Genomic DNA, 22,056 nt, shown 5'->3' on the forward strand with positions numbered 1-22,056 from the left:
ACTTCAGGTTTCTGAGCGAGGGGTGTTGCTGGCTGAACAAAAACAGGAGGGTTTTGCGGTTGATCCGCAGTGCAGGTTGCAGTGCGCATGGGGCACTGAGGACTCTTCTTGGCAGAGGCGTTCCGTGAACTTTTGGTTTTTTTGATTTTTTTGGGGGAGACACCGGAAGGATAGTTCCTCTTGTAAGAAGTGGACGTAGTGGACTCGTTGTCCGTGGAGGTAGCTATTACTGTGCGGTCACTAGAATTGCTCATCGTGAAAGAGAAATAAATAAGAGAATAACAATATAAACAGAAAGAGAGTAATAAAAAGTTAATAAACAAAAAAGAAAAGCGAACTAAATGCGTATGTACACAACTTAACACTAATAATAATATTTACAATTTAACATATGATTATAATTATAAACAAAATAATTAAATTACTGTCCAGGTTAAATTTGTACAATTACTTTTTGAACTTTTTTAAAATAAGTTCTACTGCTATTATAGTTTATTAGATCCTAAAACCGAAATACTCACTAAAAATAATAAATGTCACATAAAACTAGCTAATAATATTGTTAATAAATTGTCACTAGGAAAAGAAGGAAAAAAAAAATCAAACTTCCGAACACAATGTACCGGAGAATGTTTTAGAATCAAGTACCACTTGAGGTAAGGTACTTACTTACCAAAAATCGGCACAAATAGTCCATAAATCACCAAAAACTTTTAATTTCAATAAGCACAATAAATAATCGCGTCTTGCTTACATTAGAGCAGTCAGCTGACACCCCATTAATATTTAAGTTGATAAATTTATGTGCATCCATTTTGATATACGTATTGCAATCAATAGAAAGTATACCCAATTATTTCAGTTATTAAATTTTATTTTGTAATTTTATTATATTATTATTAATTTTTTATTATATATTTTTTAAGAGATGCATTAAAAGTGAGATATTTTAGGATTTTCAATAAATAATAAAAATGCGATTATTTTTTTAATTTTTAATCATTTAGCGGACTAGTTTTAGATAATTTATTGCTAAAATCAAATTATTATTATTATTATTTTTTTTTTTTGGCGCATCAACAGCTGAGGTTATTAGCGCCCGGAGCTTTTTCCAGTGCACTGCCGCCCTCCGGACAGTGTTCTCTCGTTACAGACAACACTGTCCATCACCGGACAGTGAGCTGTAAGAAGCTCAATGTAGCCCAGCTGAAGTTAAACCAGGTTAAGCGCAGGGTAAATTGGTGGATGGCGGCACACGGATTGTCATTGGCACTGGCGAAGACAGAGGTCGTAATGCTCACCAGGAGACGGATTGAGACGGGCCTCCCATTCAAGGTGGGTACACAGACGATTGTCTCACAGGACGCTGTCCAGTATTTAGGAGTAACCTTAGATGCCAAGTTAACTTTCGGCAAGCAATTACAGAAGGCCGCCGATAAGGCATCAAAATATGTCGGAAAGTTAAGTAGGTTATTGACTAACGTAGGGGGCCCGAGGGCTCATACCCGCATGGTGCTAATGGGAGTAGCGCACTCCTTACTGCTGTACGGGGCTGAGATCTGGGCGGACGGGCTCCAGAAGGAGGTATACAGAAAGAGACTGGCGCGGGTACAGAGGGTTGGCGCGTTACGGATTGCCTCCGCTTACAGAACAGTTTCTGAACCGGCCATTTTGGTGATCGCGGGAGTTATTCCCGTGGCGCTACTGGCCGGTGAGAGGAAACGGCTCTTTGAAAGAAGGTGGGAGGCCGATAGAGCAGCAGCCTACAGAGAAGAGCGGGAACGCACAATGGCTGCGTGGCAAGATGCGTGGACTGGGGAAACTCGTGGCAGATGGACGGCAGTTCTGCTCCCAGATGTCAGAAGTTGGGTTGGTAGAGGTTTTGGTGAGGTAGATTACTACCTCACCCAGCTCCTCAGTGGCCATGGTTACTTCCGGGAGTTTTTCCGGAAGATAGGGAAATTGCCCCCACTGTTCAGGAATGAGAGACGACGCCCATCACACATTCTTTGAGTGCGAAAGATGGGGTCGTTTCAGAAGAGATTTGGAAGAAAGAGTGGGTCAATGGGTTCCTGAGCGCTTCCAAAGCATAATGCTCTCTGGCAGGGCGCAGTGGAATGCTGTGGCGATGTTTACAAGGGCAGTTCTAATCCTTAAAAGAAGAGACATGGATGGAGAGGAGGATAACCCCTAGTGGGTAAGGAACAGGAGCCTAGCCTGAAGTAGTGCTGCACAAGCGAATCCAGGCTAGGCCTGGTAGTAGGGGGGTGTTTTAGCCGGTAGGCCGCGAGGGAGTCCGGCACAATGTACGTAAGATGCATTTCACCCCTCTTTGAAAAAAAAAAAAAAAAAAAAAAAAATTATTATTTGTTAACTGTAGAGCAGTACATTCTTAGGAAATGTTTTCGGCTTGGTTGATGGTTCTGCTTTAGTTTGCTCTCTTGTGCTTTTCTGAAAATTATGTATCAAAAAGAAATATACGCAAATGTTTATTCGTGGACGGAAAACTAGATCTGACTGAAAATGGATGTCCTTTGTCCTCGACCTAAAAAATAACTCGTAGTGGACAAACATATTTTTTAGTGGAGAAGTTCAATCTGGATCAATTCACTCAGAGTAATGAGACCTACAAACTTAATCATTTATATCTCAACTTTGGTTGACTCGTCTTAATGGTTAACTCGCATTTTGTGTCGGATTTAAGGTGTAAAGGCGAGTTTGTAGGTAGTTTCTTTTTAATTAATATCGTCTATCTATCATAAGTAAACAAAGTAGAATTGTAATTTTAATAAACAATACATGAGCCATGATAGCCAAGCAATTAGAGGCGAAACCTGTAAAGCTAATATGTATTGTGGTACTGGGTTCGATTCCCGGTCTAGGCCTTGGATTTTATTTAATGGAAATAAAAGAATGTAACGTATTAGCGTAGTTGCCTCCGCCCACGACACCTAATTTGGTAGTTGGTCGTAAAGCCCACCTGTTAAAATCGCATTACTTTAAGTTGCTTTACTTCTTTTTATAAACTTTTAGAAAATTAATTTTTCCATAAAAGATGGCTGCTCAAAATAAAGTTTCCAAATTTACTTGATTGATATCCAACCAGACTAATGTTATTCCAATTATTTTATTTATTTCATTTATTACTTTCATTTATTTATATTTTGTGATTTTTTATTTGTAACTGGTCACTATATATAGTGATTTATAAATCAACCAAATGTGAGTATTCAGAATACGAGTACATAAAACATGTTGTGCCACAGCCGGAAAGACTTGACGAGAGAAACCACAAACTGCGCTGGCACACTCTAGTCTCTAGACCAGTGGTTCCCAACCTGTGATCCGCGGACCACCAGCGGTCCGCAAGAACTAAAATATGTTTCGCGAAACACTTAACTAAAAATAATAATATATTGTGCGGAGACGGCGCGGTGTGTGAGACGTCGAGCGAGCTTAGAGCGGCTAAAAACAAGTCCAAGAGTCGACTAAAAGCAAATGATGATGTGCGTGTCGCTTTGAGCAATCTCATCAATCTCCAGGATTACCCATCGTGTTAAGAAAATGCAAGCTCCAAAAGCACCTTAATATAACTGAAAACATAATCAAAATTTTAATTGAAGTTTATTTTTTAAAATCTAAAAGTAGTTTACTGTGATATTGAACCTTGTGGTCGCTGCTAACAACAAAAATATTAAAATGGTCCCTGGTCATAAAATGTTTGGGAACCACTGCTCAAGACGAAGCTGATCTTGGCGTCAACGTTGTTTTTTGAAAATAAAGACTATTGCTCCATGAGTCGTCATGCTGTAACATGCAAGAACCCCTTAGGATGTAGAATAGTTCCAATAACCATTAAAAATAAAACCTATCGGCAAAATTTGACTTTATTTTTTAATTTTTCAATTAGCAATTTATTAATTGTAATTTAATTAAAAACATTAATTAAAGATACATATTTTGGAAGTTCAGTAAAGTTTGTTCCATGATCTGTGGACCTTTAAGTTGTATGATAATAAAATTTTCTCTCTTCAAGAAACCAAAAAAAAAAAGATCCTTTGATTAAAACTGTCCGGTAGGACAGTTGTATAAGGGTTGATCATCAAAAACTGCAGGAAAAAGCGTAACGTTGAAAAACACCCAACTTTGACAATTTTTTTCTCTTTTTCTATAAAAGATAAAATTCCCAAATTTTCTTTAAATTATAGGACAAACCCTCCTTTATAAATATTAAGGAAGGAGGCAGTTAGGTTTAAAAACGATTTACCGGTTGATATATCTTAAATCATGTCACCTTTGAACTTGACTGGAACACCACCATTACGTATGAATCATACACACACACGCACGCGCGCACACATCTTCTGATCTCAATGAAATCCTCCTTTCATAATTTCACTTTCATTATCCATTGATAGTCACACATTAAGAAAGACTTCATCACTTCTGTTCTTCATAAACTTCTTATTGAAATTTATGGTAGGAAAAAATACTTAATTAAGTGTTAAATATTTATTTCAACGCTGGAATTCAAATTTCAATCATTTTCTTTTTTTAAAAGAACAAATTCTTTCTTTTTTCTCTCTCTCTCTCTTCAATTAAAAGTTGGGAAAAAAGTTATTTCCAGAATGAGATATTTACGGGATCTTAAATAAACAAACTGATTTGAAGTGGTTTAAAAGTACCTTAATAAATATTACACATCCAATTATCTTTGGCAAATTAGAGACCGGTTTGTGCGCTTCAAAAGAACGTACGAGGGTCGTTTGAAAAGTCCGTGCAAAAATAAAAACTACTTAATTTTTTAGGGTAAACCTTTATTATTTTTCAACATAGTCTCCTTTTAGGCTTATACACTTCGTCCAACGCTGCTCTAGTTTGTTGATCCCTTCCGAATAATAGGATTTGTCCAAGTCTGAAAAATAGCCATTCGTTTCTGCAATCACCTCCTCGTTTGAATAAAATCTTTTTCCCGCCAGCCATTTCTTCATATTGGGGAACAAATAGTATTCCGAGGGAGCCAAGTCTGGAGAATAGGGGGGATGTGAAACGAGTTGGAACCCTATTTCCATTAATTTTGCGACCACAACTGCTGAGGTGTGAGCTGGTGCGTTGTCGTGATGGAAAAGGATTTTTTGTGGGCCAATCGTGGGCGTTTTTCTTGCAGCTCGGTTTTCAAACGGTCCAATAACGATGAATAATATGCACCTGTAATAGTTTTACCCTTTTCCAGATAGTCGATGAGGATTATTCCTTGCGAATCCCAAAAGACAGTCGCCATAATCTTTCCGGCCGAAGGAACGGTCTTCGCCTTTTTTTGGCGCAGATTCCCCCTTGGTAACCCATTGTTTAGATTGTTCTATGGTCTCAGGAGTGTAGTGATGTATCCATGTTTCATCCACAGTGACGAAACTACGCTTAAAGTCCTGCGGATTCTTCTGGAACAGCTGCAAACCGTCCTTGGAACACTTCACACGATTTCGTTTTTGGTCAAGCGTGAGCAATCGCGGCACCCATCTTGCGGATAGCTTTGCCATGTCCAAATGTTGATGCAAAATATTATGTACCCGTTGATTCGAGATGCCCACAGCACTAGCAATCTCACGCACCTTCATTCTTCTGTCATCCATCACCATATCATGGATTTTATCTATGATTTCTGGAGTAGTAACCTCAACAGGGCGTCCAGAACGTTCAGCGTCACTTTGCCCATATGGCCACTCCGAAAATTTTGAAACCACTTATAAACTGTTCTAATCGAAGGTGCAGAGTCACCATAATGTTTATCAAGCTTCTCTTTAGTCTCCTGAGGCGTTTTGCCTTTCATAAAGTAGTGTTTAATCAACGCACGAAATTCTTTTTCGTCCATTTTTTGAAAATCACTCGACTTCCTCGATTCAAACGAATGCCAAACACAAAGAAATAGACCGATCTGGCTGAAACTTGGTGTGTGTTCTTCCATGAGATGCTACTAACTAAACATAACCTCGATACGCGCCAGTGGTGCTATCTCTCTGACTTTGCACGGACTTTTCAAACGACCCTCGTAGACTGTGCGCGAATTTTCTAAACTATTGAAGAAGAGTTCTTGTACACAGTCACCGAAGACAGCCAATATTTATGTAACATTGTAACGACATAATTTTTGTGTAAAGATAAACCGACGCTGATAAAAATCATTTCGGTTTATCGTTTCTTCTTTTTTATGGAATCACTAACAAGAAGAAATTGTTTGGTTTAACTCAAGACAATTTGAAATTTAATTTTTGAATAAAAAAAGGTATCATTCAGATTTAATATTTGTCATTTTCGTTTTCATTGTGTTTTCTTTTCTTTTACGAAAAGTGTAATACAATAACTTGACGTTGATATCTCCCTGTTGAGTAAGTAATTCCATTAAATATTCAGATTACTGGTTGAATGTGCTCCTTTAAAGAATAGGGTCGCAATACCAGAGGCACTTCAGTCACGTTGGAGGATTATTGGGATTGTGAAAGAGAAAAGTCTGTAAATGAGTGGGTTCGGATGGTAGGACCTGCAATTATGGATTTCTTTTATAAGCGGTCTTTTAATAAATTGTTGTACTAAAGGAATTTTGAGGTCTAGGCCTATATGAAGGGTTAAATTTAATACCTAAAATGGGGCGCTGGTAAATTTTGTGAATTACTGTAGACTGAAAGGATTAAATACGATAGAAATTGGGGCGCTGGTGGTACCCCAAACATAGCGTGTCTAAAGAGGTTTTAAAATAGTGTTATAGAGAAGTATTTTGTTTTGAATTAAGAGTTTTGAAGGTCTGGAAAGAATATGGCAACCTCTGTTGAGTTCCAGTCTTTTTAATCTTGTATGAAGATTCCATGTAAGTCTTTAGTCGAGAGTTACAGTACTACTTGGTTTACAGACTGTTTGATAGTCTCTCTGAGGAGGATAGATAAGTCTGATAGGAAAATTTATATATTTGTCTTTAATGGGGTTGAATTTTATTCTACACCTGATGATAAGCCAGCCAGGAAATTTTTATGAGCTTTTAGGGAACAGATCGGGCTCAGGAGGCAAAATGATGGAGGCACTTTTCCAAGTAAAAGGGAAATGATGGTTTGTAAAGGTAGGTTAGGGGCACCAAGGTAGCCGAGCGGTTAGAGGCGAGACCTGCGAAGCTAATATGTATTGTGGTACTGGGTTCGATTCCCGGTCTTAGGCTTTGGATTTCATTTAATGGTTAATAAAAGAAATTTACAGTAAAGTATGCTTGCTAGTCGCCTCCGTCCACGACACCTAATTGGTAGTTGGACGTTAAGCCCCGCCTGAAAAAATAGGCGATTACTTTACTTTACTTTACTAAAGATAGGTTAGAGATAACAGAGCTTTCTTAATGAGATGTCGGAGAATTAAAAGTATTGATGAGATCGAATTCAGGGGATTTTATCCCGTACTTCGAAGGCTCCTTTTTCATTCGTGGGTCATCCATCTTTCGGCGTCTCATGGAATTGCTGGGAAGAGAGAAAATCTAGGGTATCTCGCTCTACGGCGCCACATGCTTCCTTCTTTTCCAAGATTTTTGCGGATGACTTCCTTTGCCCACCTTTTTACAAGAAGAAGAGGTTAGACATTGAGGATTACCGCAATTTCCAGATAAAGGGGACAAATTGGGGGAATTACAATATAAAAGAATTAACTGCAAATAATTTTTGGTAATTCTCAAATCTCTTTCCTCCTGAAATAGACTAATTAACGAACAGACAAACAATAATATAATTACAAGAATGGAACATTCCGTTACTCGTACATTTGGCAGGTTACCAGTTTAATAGACCTGTGTAGGACTATTTGATCATTCCGTCGGTTAAGTATTTTTTTCCACTCAAGAACTATTATTAGCCGAAAAATTGCAATGGAATGTTCGCCTACAGGACACTGTATCAAAACAAGAATAAAAAATAGAACACACTTATGTTTATGCCGGATTATATTTGTTATTTCCACGTGGCTGGCTGATAGGGTGGCCTCTATACCGTATTAGCTGCTTTAAAATGATTCTTTTTTAAATTTATTTTATTTTCCACGTCTTACATTTTTTTAGGCATTAGATAGGTAACATTATTTCAACATTTTTCAGATTATATTTAAATCAGAATTTTTTTATCTCTTGTAACAATATAAAAACTAAAAGATTTTAGAATTAGTAATAATTTAGCAGTTTTGTTTAACGGTCTATTACGATTTCTATACCATAAGCCAATAATGATAAGAAAACTTTAAGAGCAACTTTAAAAATATCCGTTGTAAAAATCTGACGTGAATAACTTCTATCAATAGATGCTGTTATAGAGATTTCCTCAGATAATGTCCATTACAATGCAGTTTCAGCTCTTACCAGGAATCACGCGAATTATAAAACAAAGTATTGAAACCTTTAAGCTAACTAAAAATTTGAATTTACCCTCGCGCCTTGCAAAACCAGCCAACAGAACACCAGCTAACGAGTCTACTCTGGTAATTCGTGGTGAATAGCATCCATTGAGTTGTGGATGAACATAATTGGTCGTCCAAAATTGAAATGTTGGAGACCCATTCTTGTGGTACTAACAGAGAAATATTGCTTTGCCTTTTACTCACCAACTTTTAGTGAATTCGTTCTAAGTTTTTCTTTTTACCAGCCTGTAAAAAGAATAGTTGCTTAATGTAGAAACAAAACCAAAAATACAATACAGGGTGACCAGAGTTATATGCTCCACCCACTTTTTATTTTAACGGCGGGAAATTTCGAAAAAATAAAAAACACGTAGGTATTTAATCATTTTTAGTCTAGTTTATTTTCAGTGATAGACCCATTTTTTTAAACCCTTGTATCTCGAGATACAGCATCCAACTTTTGTTTTTCAAATGGAACGTTATATTTTTTTTTGCATATTTTTATAGTATTTGAGCTCCTAAAAAATACCCCAAAAAAATTTTTGAAATCGGTTAGGTTTTTCAAAAGTTATGGTAATTTAAAATATGAAAAAAAATTCAGTTTATTGTCAAAATTACGTTATTTTTTTTAAAGAATCTGTTCAAACTGGGCACAATCAACGGATAGGCAAGCCAAAACTCTGGACTCCCACGCTTTGCTTGTAGCAGCACTTATGGTGGCGAAGTCAAGATCTAGGCAGGCTAGAGTTATTCGACTTTTCAGATCATCAACTGAAGCCACGGGATTAAGGTTATTGCACACTTCATTTTTTTTAGATATCCCCACAAAAAATAGTCCATTTGGGTTAAGTCCTGAGATCGAGGTGGCCATTGAATGGGACAATGAGTCCCTAAGCACTTTTCATGGAAATTTCTATCCAGGTAACCTCGAACAACTCTCGCATTATATGCCGGGCTACCCATCTTGTTGAAAATACATATCTAGCCGATGTCTCTTAAAAAAGTTAGTCACCGTGCACCAGTTAAGTTCTCTCTGTAGAAGTATGGGCCGATTAGTTGATTTCCTAAAACTCCACACCAAACGTTTGTAGAAAAAACAACCTGAACGTCGAATAACTCTAGCCTGCCTAGATCTAGACTTCGCCACCACAAGTGCTGCTACAAGCAAAGCGTGGGAGTCCAGAGTTTTGGCTTGCCTATCCGTTGATTGTGCCCAGTTTGAACAGATTCTTTAAAAAAAATAACGTAACTTTGACAATAAACTGAATTTTTTTTTTCATATTTTAAATTACCATAACTTTTGAAAATCCTAACCGATTTCAAAATTTTTTTTTTTTGTTTTTTTCAAGAGCTCAAATACTATAAAAATATGCAACAAAAAATATAACGTTCCATTTGAAAAAACAAAGTTGGTTGCTGTATCTCGAGATACAGGGGTTTAAAAAAATGGGACAATCACTGAAAATAAACGACTAAAAATGATTAAAAACGTGTTTTTTATTTTTTCGAAATTTCCCGCCGTTAAAAAAAAAAGTGGGTGGAGCCTGTAACCATGGTCACCCTGTATATAAAATAAAAATATGTTCACTTAGAAAAGTTTATGCCTACCTAGGATACATTGTCATTTTTTTTTAAACTATTCCATATTTTAACTTCAATAAATCCATAATTTATATCAAATATTTTAATTAACCTTTGCGATGGATTTGTCATTTTCAAGTCCCATAAGCAATCAAATGAACAATAAAATATTGAATCGTAATTAAGCAATGATTTGGACAAATTATAGTTGAATCTGTACAATTTATTTTATTACCGATGTCGATTAAACATAATTGCTGCTATTATTATTGTATGGCTTCAGTAAAAAAATAAAATGACCGGTGATCTCGTTAAATTTGAAATACTTGTAAAAATACATTCGCATAGTTTATCGATAAGGTGCCACGGATTTATGTACATACTGTAGGGGGGCTCTCTTTGTATGGCTAATGGTGGTTGGCTTATACAAACGCACATACGGTCACGCATACTTACATTTCTCGCACGCACATATTTGTGTGCTATTCTCTCTTTAGGCCATTCCATTTAAACTACCTCTCTTACTTGGGCCAGTTTATATAAAAAAGCTAAGAGAATAATCCCAGGTCCTCCAAGGCCGGTGACACTTAGCCTTCCCAAAACTCCGCCTTATCGGGCTGTTGTAGTTTTTTCTAACTGGTCCTACAAATTCCCCCCTCCCTTTCACCAAAAACTAGTGGTTCCTCCTCTTCTGTGTGTTTGGTTTTTATTCTACAAAGTTTATCAAACAGAGATTGTGCTGACTTAAATTTCTATTTGCTTTTTTTTTTTTTTAAATGCTATTTAGAACCACAATACATTCCAGGTGGGAAACGAGAAACTAACTCTGATTAACATTGCCTTTAACTTCCTCCTAACATAGCGTTCTTTTATACTATTTCTCTTAAAGTTATGGCTTGGCTTGCTCAATTTTGTTGATTGGAACTGAATCACCGACAAATAGATCATTATCAGATTTCACAATTAATGATTCAACACATATTTCGTTTCATCTACAATTTACTGAAATTCCCAAACCAACAGTTTTCAAACTTTATGTAAAAGTCTAGAGATGAAAATAAATTAACTTTTACAAAGTTAGCTTTTTGTCTCCTCATCAGGTGCCTGTTATTGATTCGAATAATTTAAGATTAAATTTTTATGTTAGAAGTTAAAGAAGAAGAAAGCTTAACTGCTTTAGTTCTTGAGGCTGAAGTCTTAAAACTTCCGTCCACGCACATATCTTGCCACTAACCAAGTCTTCTTTTTGCTGTAGTAAACCACAAAGCCTTCAAACAGTTCCTTTTCTGTTATAAATAATTAAAATTATTATGTACCATTATTATAATATCAGAATCACACTTTAGCGTGAGACCAGCTATTGAGAGATTCTTTCACTTTTTCTTTTTTTGAAAATGATCAAAAACTGGGGTATCTTATGGATCAACCGTAGGCATGATATTTTCATTTGGGGAAAGTTTTTGAACGTGGTCGCTGAAGTTGCAATATGGCTCTTCGTTTCACCACCAAATTTCTTGTCAAGACGTTTAGCAGTATTAATTCTCAGGATTTCTTAATGAAGATATTCACGAAGAAAAGGAATCTTAAAGGAAGGATGGAAGGATAGACTCAAGGAGCCTCTTCTTTGAGGATGTCCACTTCTTTAAATTAAAGTAAAGTAATTTGGAATAAAGTTAGATCTATACTTAATTAGATTTTGCAAACGTTGACTAATTTACTTACAAAGCAATAGTGTTTCTATGTGCCAAAAAACGTGGGGTCTTAGTCCTAAAAAAAGAGTGCACTGCGTCAGAGAGACACTTAAGACTTTTCTTTTCCATTGTGAGGTGCCTCTGTAGAGAAAAGAGTTCCAACTGAGGTGTAGATGCTTACAAGGTTGGGTATTAAGATCAAGATTAAAGATAGCGGGTCAGGACTTATGTCCCAACGGCACCGCAGCCTCAAGAGGCTTATTGTGCCTTCCCTTTTTTGGATCTAGTAGACAAAGCCTCCCTTACTAAGGAGGTTGAGGGCTTTCCGTACTAGTTCTTTTTGCGCTGCTATCTCCTTTGGCCTCAAAATTCCAAAGGTTTCATAGCGCAACTACTCGTTTTCAACGGAATCGAACAACAAGTGAGAGATCATTTCCTCCTTTTCCTGACACAATCTGCACAACGGTTCCGAGCTAATAAGTCTCACCTTGTAGAGATGCTGTAATCAGAGTAATCGTATTCCTACCCAAGTTCTTTGTTTGCACACGCAAGGCATCATAGTCTTACTGTGTTTGACCCCGTGTCACAAGTTCTTTTCATGTTCTCTCCACATCCAGTCTCTGAGAGACACACGAACTGCACCCTTGGTGACTCCCAGGCAATAGCGGCTCCGCTAAGGGCCCCCGTAATCAACATACACACTGTTTAGAGCCTTGATGGCCGTCTGTTGTCCAGTCTTCCTCAATCTGGCATGGGGCTTCTACCGTGATCAGGTTGGTTATTAGGAGTTAATCTCCTAATTATCAAACTCCTAAACATGCGCTGTTTTAGCAGAAAATGAAACTATGGCTTTTATGGCGGACGTCCATCTAATGGCATCGGGAGAACTTCATCTATCTTTCATTAATTTTAAACTGTGATCAAAACCTTATCAGTTAAAACCTTCAAGCAGAATTGTTGTTTTCTCTTTGTGATTTTTTGATAACTTAAACACATTGGAAGCAAACTTTGTTAGATCGAGGATGATTCTTTAATAATTTAGCAAGGAGTTAGAAGAAACTGTTAACCCTAGAACCTGAGGCTAAGCTGTTGCCAAAGTCATCGCGAGAACGAAAAGGCGGACAATTTGGCCAAGGAGGTAACTTTGCTGACTACCACCGACCCCGAAATGAATGTATCTAAAAGCTGTTTCTGGCCACCAACTGAACAGCAAGAGTTCACCTAGAACTCTTTACTTCAGGATGAATCATTCCAATCATTCTTTCTGAAGAGTTATGCAAAGACTCAAAATCTGTCATGGAGTTGTTGGAGTTGTTCCATGGAAGGCCTCTGATGAAACTTCAAAGGCTGGAACCAGCTGCAAAACCGCTTTGTAGAAATGTGGGCGAGAAAGATAAACTAAGTCTCCCTGGACGAATTCGCGTACACGAATCTCCTAATAATTGGCGCTAGTAATCTACAGCGCTATTAAATGAGAGCAATTATTTTGCAGCTTTTTTTTTTTGTCTTTTATAAATCGAGAAACTTTTATAACATAATTCCAGAATAAATGAAAACTTCTTTAAATGGAGTAGAAAGTGATCCAATACTATATCAGGTCACAAGTTTTTATAACATAACTCAATATTATTGCTACCAGCCTGCTGTATCTATGCTATACTTTATTTATGGTAGAACATTATGTATTTATATAAAATAAATTACATTTTATTTCAACAATAAATCTTCATTAGTTGCTGGTCTTTACCTTGTTTTTTGTTTCGTTTTTAATGTAGGCAACCCACCAACGCACATCTGTATAATACATTTAGATAAACAAGCAGAGTATTATTAATTACTTTCTAAAAAGGGCATTACGCTTCATTATAAAGATTAGAATAATGCTAAAAATTAATATAACTGTACAGCAAACTTCTTTTACTATTTTTTTTATTTTTGTGCTATTAACTGGAATTTTTACTGAACTAGTATTACTAGTTTCATTTTAATCTAGGACAGTCACTGACTGTATAGTTTTAATTCAAATTTGTAAAAAAAAAATTTATAAATAATTTTGTTTAACATCTGTTATTGTAATAGTGAACTTTTTTTATCATTATTATCACTGTTATATTATTATTTGGTTAACGAGCTATCGCATCTATGGAAGAAAAAACAATAGGCTCACCATTATTCTGGTTAAGTCTAAAATCAAATAATTTTCAATAAAGTGACTTTTTCTTCTGGATTAAAATTATTTCCTGATGAGCACTGTTTTTACCGAAGGTACCTGACTTAGCTGAAGCAGAAAGCATGGGCAACTAGTAAAGTAAGTAAAGTAAAGTAATCGCCTATTTTTTCCGGCGGGGCTTAACGTCCAACTACCAATTAGGTGTCGTGGACGGAGGCGACTAGCAAACATACTTTACTGTAAATTTCTTTTATTAACCATTAAATAAAATCCAAGGCCTAAGACAGGGAGTCGAACCCAGTACCACAATAAATATTAGCTGCGCAGGTCTCGCCTCTAACCGCTCGGCTACCGTGGCGCCTGTGGAGGAGGCATAGACATCATGACAGCGGTTATTCTCCTCTGGAGGAGGTACCTTAGAAAAAGAATAATTTATTCTCTATTCTTTCAGAATATTAGCGAGGAAAGGAAGCTAAAGGAGACCTTCTTAAAAACAATAATTTGTTTGCTCTGGCACTGTTGTTTAATTTAATGAATAAGTTGAGGTGGTTTAACAGATGCCTCCTGAGACCAGATTGTAACGAGTTAGGCGAAGAAGCCACTATTGAAAAGTATTACTGGAAGACCACCATGTCGTTGAGTGCATGAAATGAAAGAAGAGAGAGAGTGTGAGTGATTTGAGGAACGGTGCCTCAGAAAGAGACTTGACTAGAAAGCAAATTAGTTCTGAGGAAACGCTGGTACCGTATTCACTGGTTCCACAGGACAAGAGTCTAGGGATGCCAGTATGAGTTTGTTCGAACTTTTTAGGATGGGATATCCGCAAGTTCCTTGAAATAGATGGTAAATCTATTTCTCCCCAGAAATTAGAATGAATTAAGAGAGCCAAACCTCTCTATAAGTAGTAATAATAAGGCTGTACGTAGCCTAAATATCCAGCAACTATAGACAATGGGCCAAAATAGACAAGAAAGGAGTCATCATCTAGTGGTAGGGAATTGGATTTACTTATTTACTGCATCCAACGTCGAGGAAATCGCTTGGCCAGCGACGCTTCAATCATCTAATATTGATGTTATAAATGAAGACAGCTGAGAGGCGATGATTTTGGGCGATCAGAAAGTGAGAGCAAAATTTTCTGCAGAGAGCCGAAATGAAGTCTAAGTGGTACGTTAAGGTCAGTGTGAATACGTAGTTAAACTAAAAACATAGTACGTAGCATTAGTTATTTGACGAAGAATTTGGGACTGTTAATATTGAAAGCGGTATATATTAGAATATTTTTTAGATAATATGAGATTAATCTTAGAGCTTGAACCCGTAAGTCTAGATTAGATTATGTAGTGCCTTGTAAATCATCATCTCATTGTTAAAGTCAGTTTAGATCGCCTTCCTAGACTTGTAGCCAACAGATGGCTTTTGTATTTCTTGACTCTTCATACTATTATTGGGATACCATGTTAATCGTTTGAATTACCTGCGCAACAAAGCAACGTTTGAATAATCGGTTCCACGAAGGGCAAACAGAGGTAATTATTGCCGGAGTAAGTATTGTAACTTCGTCCAAAAAGTGAATGCTATGTTTTTTGAACACTAACTTTGGCACTAAACGGGCTGTAACTGTGGTTACAAGAGCAGGGTTGACTGTCCAAGATCAGTAAGTACAGAAATTTCAGCTATATGTAAAGGCTACAGTCTGAAAATGTAACTGACAGGTCGGCAATGTACAGGATGAAGAGTATAGGCCCAAAAAGCTTCCCTGTGGCAACTCTGACCTCCACCAGTGAATATAGCATGAGAATAAAACCAAAAACATGCAGAAATATTTATTTGAGATGCTAGAAACATTTGAGAACCTTAAGAACAGAATTTAAAAATGGATGCAGTTTTAGGTTTGCTCCAGGTATTAGTAATTTTTGCAGTTAATTAGTGATCATGAGAGAAACCAACTATTAGAGATACTTAAAGTGCTAAGTACCAGTCATTCATCTAGGTATACAACGATTTAGATGCAGCCTTGGGCAACGATTTAGTTGCGCACAGAGGAATCACATACCGTTGTTAACCTCCATTCTAAGATCTTCTACGTGAACAGCTACTGACCAAACAGTTATAAATTTAAGCCTGATTAAAGTAATCCATATTTAAGTTGCACCTCAGTAATAACCTCCACTGATGAAGGCTACATCATTGTGAAAATGTTAATACTATAATTTTAAATGAATAACTCTAAGTGAAATAAAAAACTGCAACTTAGTAGAAAAAGTTATTAAGAAAGCAACATTGCAAAAGTAAAGTAATTGCTATTGCATACAAATGAGGCTGTTAAAGTAAAAGTCGTGGCTGGAAAAGAGTTCTGCTGATGGCACTCTACCATTGGTTAGAGTAGTTAGATGCTACGGTTATTCCAAGTGGCCACTTCCTTTTCAGTCTCATTGCTGTGATGACGGTGTACTTAGGTTTGTTAATATTTCCGTGAACTGTAATTCTCCATAAGGGCAAAAGGAAGTATGAAATAAGCATCGATGGAAAACTGCAATTTGTAAAGTAATCAAGTTATCGCCTATTTTTTAGGGAGGCTTATCGTTCAAATAACAAATTTGGTGTCACGAACGAAGGCGGAAGCACATCATTTACTGTTTATTTTTTTTTCTAACTAACAAAAACTGGTTACTCGCGGGATTCGAACCTGGGTTCTCTCACTTCCTAACTCATGCTTCATAACCACTTTACGAACATCCACTTTTGGAAAGCTCCAATTTGTTATTGTTCAATATCCAATTATTCCACTATTCAATTTGTTATTGTTTTGATGTCTTTTGATACAAAGAGGAATCTCGTGCATCATTTGTAAAGTTTGCTTTCAAAACATAAGCTGTAATCTTATTGCTACCCAAGATGTGTACTTAGAACTTAGCCCACAGTGGCTCTATCCCTCCCAAAAACATCCAAACCCTTACTTTGACCTAAACTTCCAAATTACTACTTGAATTTGAAGCTATTTTCTCTCCTTAAGTTCTTAACGAATCCTAATATGGTCTCTATCCAATATATCTGTTCCGAATTCGTTTAATTTTGTACAAACCTCGGCCAGTCACCTTACTAGAGTGAAACTGTATGATTTCTCATAATCCTTCAATCCCAATTGCTAGTGACAGTGCACCTGTCTAAGTACCTCCACGTTAAACAAGTGGCCCTACAGTGACTATATTTTATTTTTTTAAAAAAAGTATTATGGTTTTTTAAGTAATACGAATGACTACATACGCGGGATTCGAACGGGGATCTCCCACTTACAAAGCCACGCTCTTGACCACAAGACCAACACCCGCTCAGCTCATCCTTGGCAAGGTATTCTTACCGAAATCATAGAAATCTTGCATACGGGGTACATTACATTGATGTGATGGTTGCTTTTGTTTGATGATAAAACAAATTTATCCAGATTCACCCAAAACAGAAATAACATTTTTTTTGCAGTCAGAGAACCTCCCAACACCTGTGTAAAATTAATTTTGAAAACCGTTCACGAATAGATAAAATTGTAACTTTGATCTTAAATATCTCGACAAATATTAGGGATATCGAAACGAGGTCAGCGTCATTTTTCACAATTTTTTATGTAGTTTTCTTAATCATTGTCAAAACCAGTTGTCCTTATGAAACTATTTTCCGTTTTTTGGCCGTAACTCCACTAAAAATGAAGTTAAAGCATAGGGGATGAAAAAATTGAAAACTAAACCAAAAAAAAACATATAGTTTACTTCGTGGGTTTTTTCGAAATTCCGCTTTTCTAAAAAGTTATTAGCGATTGGTACGTTTTATGGATCCCCTGTAGATGTGTAGAAAATAAATGTTTCCAAATTTGAATTTAATTTAATTTAATTTAAATCGTTAGGTAAATTGTCCTAATGAAATCTGCCTAGAAGTTCAATTAGTGATAACATTAGTTTTAATCTCACGAAGTGTAGCATTTTCTTAATTATTATAATTACAGTTTCAATCTGGTATACAACAAATTCGAAATTCTTTAGAAACCACTTCCAATATTAAAAAACAGTAGAGGTAACAGTGGGGAGAGGTAATGTTTGAAAAGAGACAGAAGTCATTACATGTGACGAATTGTAATGAGTGGAATTGATTAGTGTGTGATTATTTTAGCATTGTTTGGAGAGGGGCAAATTGCGGTACAAAGTGGTTTTGGCGCTTGTTTGCAATTCCCGCAAATGATGCGTAAAAGTAAGCAGATGTACGGGCTATAATTATTTGCAGCTGAAAATACATCTACCCTTCTAATGAAACAATTTATTTCTCTATCTATATTGATCTTTTTAAATATAGAAAATAATTTTTATAATTAAGCTTCACTATGTGAGTACATTTAACGTTTTGTCAGATTTGATTATTTAACTGTGTGGATTACTTGTTTATTTTAATGTACATTTTGGTGTTCAAGTTGTGTTAAAGCGAGTGTATTCGAAAATCAATATTCTCAAAACTCCTAATAGGGTAAAAAGAGCCCAAATTTCGTCCCTGCGCCTAATTTCGTTCTGCTATTTAAAACAATCGCCAAGTATTGCACACTAATGGCAATTTTAAGAAAGCTACATTGAGGCAGCAATAATCGTTTGGAAACATCAACTCCGGGGTCCGGTTCATGTCCAGCCGAGTTTTATATTTTTAGTCATAAGTTGTTATATTTGGTACTGTTTCAAAACTTACTCCATTCTTTTAAAGGTTCGTTAAAATATTGATGTTGCTCAGGGTATGTCACATATTGTCTTTATTTTGAAATTCTTCAACGAAACGCCAGTTCATTCATGTGTTGTTTCTATAGTGGTAGCCATCTTTAAAAATGTAATTGTTCCTAATTCCGTCCCCGGGACGAAATTTGGAACATTATTTTTTATTTCATATTTGAAAAAGTTGTAGAAGCTTTAGATTTAGATTGCAAATGTAAGTAATGGAATCCTAAGGCAATGGTAGAAGCAGTAAAGGCGATGAGAAAAAAAGAAATGGGATACAAAACGGCAGCAAAGACATTCCAAGTTCCAAGAGCAACGCTGTTTCTGTAATTCAACCAACCCGCATACCCACGCCCTGAAGAGGACAATATATTTGTCGAAACGTTGGCAAAGAGACGAGTTTGTTTTTTATTTGATTGATTCCTCGCTAACCTAGAATTCTAAACTTAATGGATGAATTAATCGAATGTTTGTCCGTTCTAGTAGTTGGATGTGGCCAAAAAGTATAATTAACTATAGGCAAGATACTAGTTCAACATTTTGGTGTCCTTCTTCAGGAACTGGTAAAAGATTGTTGTGGTGCTATAGAAGAGGAAAGGTTACACATATCAGTTCTCAAAGTGATTCTCACTTTTAGAGATTGATTAGCTCCGACGCGGAGATCCTGGGTTCGAATCCAGCTGCTGGCCATTAGATTTTCTCATTTCCCTCAAATTAAAAAAAAAAATAATTAAGTTCGATAGTCAAAAGATCAGTAAAAATTCAGAATTTTATAATTAACTCATATAACTGTACTCATTTTGTTGCACTTTATTTAAGGCAGACCTGATTGCAGTAGGTGGCGATGAGAAAAAAAGAAATGGGATACAAAACAGCAGCAAAGACATTCCAAGTTCCAAGAGCAACGCTGTTTCTGTAATTCAACCAACCCGCATACCCACGCCCTGAAGAGGACAATATATTTGTCGAAACGAAGAAGTAAAAGCATACAATTCTAAACAGTATTTACGAGATTTTAGTTTAAAGTCAATTTAATACGTATAAAAAAATGCTTTATTATTATAATTTTCTTTTAAAAAAAAATAGAGTATTAAAAGAGAATATTTGTAGGAGCGTAGTTGCTTCATAAATATATGGCCTCATCCCACATGGCCAAAAAGTACAGCGGGGCATACTATTACGATTTGGTTAGCCGTGGACAAAATCATGTAATAATAATAGAGATATCACTGGCTGACTCCGAATAGTTATTACAACGGCGAACAATCTTCGAAAGAACTCATAAATTGTACACAGGCTTATTGGACTGATGTAGTAGTATTAAAAATATTGTTGCATAATGTAACTTGCTTTGAACTACTTTATTTGTATTTAGTTTTATATTTGTATTATTTCTTCGAATAATTTTCTAGAATGTACTGTCTTATAAAAGTATAGAGAACACATGAATTGTAAGTTTTGTTCAATAATGCGCTGAAATATAGAAATGAAAGATCGATGGTAATCGACTAGTTGTTAATAATTAGCCTTCTTGGGAATGGTAAACTGTTTGTCAACCAAGAAAGTCACTCAAATCACAAATTTTGGGGCCTCTGAGGACGAAAAGTGGTTTTTAAGAATAGAATTATGTTCATGAGTATTTCGTAAATCAAAAATGGAATCTCGCAGACAGCACAACTTCCGGAACTTCGGCTATCAACAAAAGCCAAAAGTTCCACATTATTTAATGATTTTTTTTTCCTCTTCTTCTTTTAACGATTTTAACGATTTTTCAAGAACGTTGTATGATCATTGCAGTCGTAGAAACTGTCTATTGAATTTTATTCCCATAAAAAAATGCATTTTATGGCAATTCTTGGATATAGTTAACTTCCTTCTAAAATGTAATTTAAGCATAATTAGCGGCCTTCATGATAGTAATTTATTAGTTAATAATGATATAGATTAGGAAGTGGTATCTCACAAAAAGCACAATAGGTGTAGCAAATCTTCAGAGTTGGGCTTAAAAAATGGAGTAACATTAAACTTTCAACTTAAAAAAAAAATTATATCTTAAAATCAAAATCAAAACAAAAAGAAATTTCCAAAACAATATCCTAAACAAAACAAAAAAAATGACGAAAACCCATAGAATATTGAGACGATAATCTGAGAACATGAAAAGTACTGGGTGATGTTTCCTGGGGTCAAACACAGCAAGAGGGTTATGCCCTTATTGTGCAAACAAAGAACCAAAGTGACTCTAGGTTTGGGCCAGGAATCAGATCACTCTGATTACAGGCCTACTCACAGGGCACGGAAGGTTCAGGAAGCACCTGCACAAGGTAGGGCTTATTAGCTCGGAACCGATGTGCAGATTGTGCCAGAAATAGGAAGGAACGGCCTCTCACCTGTTATTCGATTGCTTTGTAATCGAGAGACTGCGGTACGAAATCTTTGGAACCTTGAGACCAGAGGAGATTGAAGCGCAGAAGGAACTGGTAGCGAAAGCCCTCAACCTTCTTAGACCTTTCACCTACTAGACTTAAGGGAAGGCACAATAAGCCTCTTGTGGCTGCGGTGCCGTGGGGCATGGGTCCCGTCCCTCCGTGTAAAAATCTAAAAAAATCTAAGACGATAATCTGGTTTATTTATCCAATGGCATCGGTTAAACTACAAATACACCATCCTGCATATAATTAATTTTTAATTAAGTAATTTGTTTAAATGCAATTTAAAAATTTCAAATGTTCACCTTTAATTACGACCTTATCACCTATGTAACTTGGATAGCAATTAAATACTAGGTAAAGTACCAAATTGTTTAAGTACACTTGCCACTTTAATTAACATAGAATTTAGGAATTTGTTTTTACGGAATGTTTTTATCAAAAATTTTATTTTTTATTGAGGTAAGAAATAGCCATGTGAGTTTTCTCAATAATTTCTTTTTTTGTTTTTCATTGAAGAAACTGGATATTCTTATAAAAATAAATGAACAACAAAATGTTTCACTGGTTACAGAAAATATTTTGTTATTCAGGAAAGTTGAATTTTTATTTTCACATTTATCGTGGTGCATTTAATGTTTACGACTTATAAACGTAAAAAATGAAATCAACGTTTGTTTTGGAAAAATATCCATAATTGTAGTCACGATCTGTTTGGCAAGTCAAACTGAGCAATAGTTGAGAAAGCGGACTAACTTCCAACTCTTTAAATGATTACATATTTTTCATCTTAAAAAAAAATAATAATTCAAGACTTCTTTAAATCTTCAAAAATTGTTTACTATTTTACTATTAAAAAAGAGTTGGTGTCCTTGAACGTGTTGTTACATTGGTGGGAACAGTGTTTTAGAAAAGAAAACGAATAGAACTTTAGAAGTTGGTGTATGTAAAATGATCTTTTACTTAGGAAAGGAAAAGATACTTACTTTGAAGAGAGACGGAGAGAGTAATCGAGAGATTTTTAAATA

At 36.0% G+C, this 22,056-nt stretch overlaps 1 protein-coding gene and 1 long non-coding RNA gene across 6 annotated transcripts in view; both read left to right on the forward strand.

Annotated features, from left to right (window-relative positions):
- Nucleotides 1-22,056, forward strand: part of Ca-beta (Calcium channel protein beta subunit) — a 602,416-nt gene that overhangs the window by 249,785 nt on the left and 330,575 nt on the right. The window lies entirely within an intron of this gene.
- LOC141455901 (uncharacterized) lies at nt 13,712-21,448 on the forward strand. Of its 2 annotated transcripts, none has more exons than XR_012459522.1 (3): nt 13,712-13,992; nt 19,419-19,577; nt 19,710-21,448. It is a non-coding gene; the product is annotated as an uncharacterized lncRNA (long non-coding RNA). The 2 variants fall into 2 exon arrangements; XR_012459523.1 differs by having other exon boundaries at nt 13,717-13,992; nt 19,435-19,577.

The sequence above is a fragment of the Rhodnius prolixus genome, unplaced genomic scaffold (genome assembly GCF_049639745.1).
Source record: "Rhodnius prolixus isolate KJV_2025 unplaced genomic scaffold, Rpr scaffold_4, whole genome shotgun sequence".
In the NCBI taxonomy this organism is placed as follows: Eukaryota; Metazoa; Arthropoda; class Insecta; order Hemiptera; family Reduviidae; genus Rhodnius; species Rhodnius prolixus.